The sequence below is a fragment of the Eptatretus burgeri genome, chromosome 18 (genome assembly GCF_056783735.1).
Source record: "Eptatretus burgeri isolate ZD-2024b chromosome 18, Ebu_testis_v1, whole genome shotgun sequence".
Classification (NCBI taxonomy): Eukaryota; Metazoa; Chordata; class Myxini; order Myxiniformes; family Myxinidae; genus Eptatretus; species Eptatretus burgeri.
In genome coordinates, this window is record NC_140978.1 from 3,291,320 (window position 1) to 3,292,000 (window position 681).

The 681-nt window shown below is 38.9% G+C and overlaps 1 long non-coding RNA gene across 1 annotated transcript in view; it reads left to right on the top strand.

Moving 5' to 3' along the window:
* Positions 1 to 681, top strand: part of LOC147008483 (uncharacterized) — a 9,655-nt gene continuing 8,974 nt past the window's right edge. Inside the window, exon 1 of the long non-coding RNA XR_015053224.1 lies at positions 1 to 551. This is a non-coding gene — a long non-coding RNA (uncharacterized LOC147008483). The remainder of the gene's footprint in view (positions 552 to 681) is intronic.

A 681-nucleotide genomic window follows, 5' to 3' on the forward strand; every position in this document is an offset into this window, starting at 1 on the left:
ACATGGGGTTGCCCACAAAATGTTGATTGTGGTGTACATCGGTGAGCAGTGATTGTTAGCACCATACATGACGTCGTATATCAAGAGGATTTTGAAAAATAAAATTCTGGCCTCTTTTTAGGAATCTTTATTGGAAAAAAAAATTTATATTGCCGCTTTACCAGGAATATCCTGAAATCTTCCACATACCAATTATCCATTTGAATGTAGTCATAAAGAGACAAAACGTTTTGTTTTTCGCTTCTGAAAAATCCACGCAGCATTCAAGAAGTGCCGACACACGCAAAGTTTGGTTGACTCGGTCAAGCTTAGTGTTACTATAGTTCCCTTCCTGCTACTCACGGAAGGGACAGTTAAATGAAGGAAGTGCAGAGGCAAAACCGTGGTCAACGGAATACCGGTCTTTGTGAAAGATAGTGTCGGTTCTGCATCGTTGGATAAGATAAGCAAAATAAGGAATTGGCAGAAGGAGGATTATAAAGTAACAGATTGGATCCAAAATCAAGGGTAAAATGTGGGTGAAGGGATGGTCTACATAGTGTTGGGCAAAGGTAAGTGGTGGTCATGACGAATAAATCATCAAAGAATATTGTTTCTACTTGATGAATAAATTGTTTCTGTAAAACTTTTCAAATGAAGTTGTAAATGTGATTTCCTTCCATGGGCCACCCTGTACGTTCC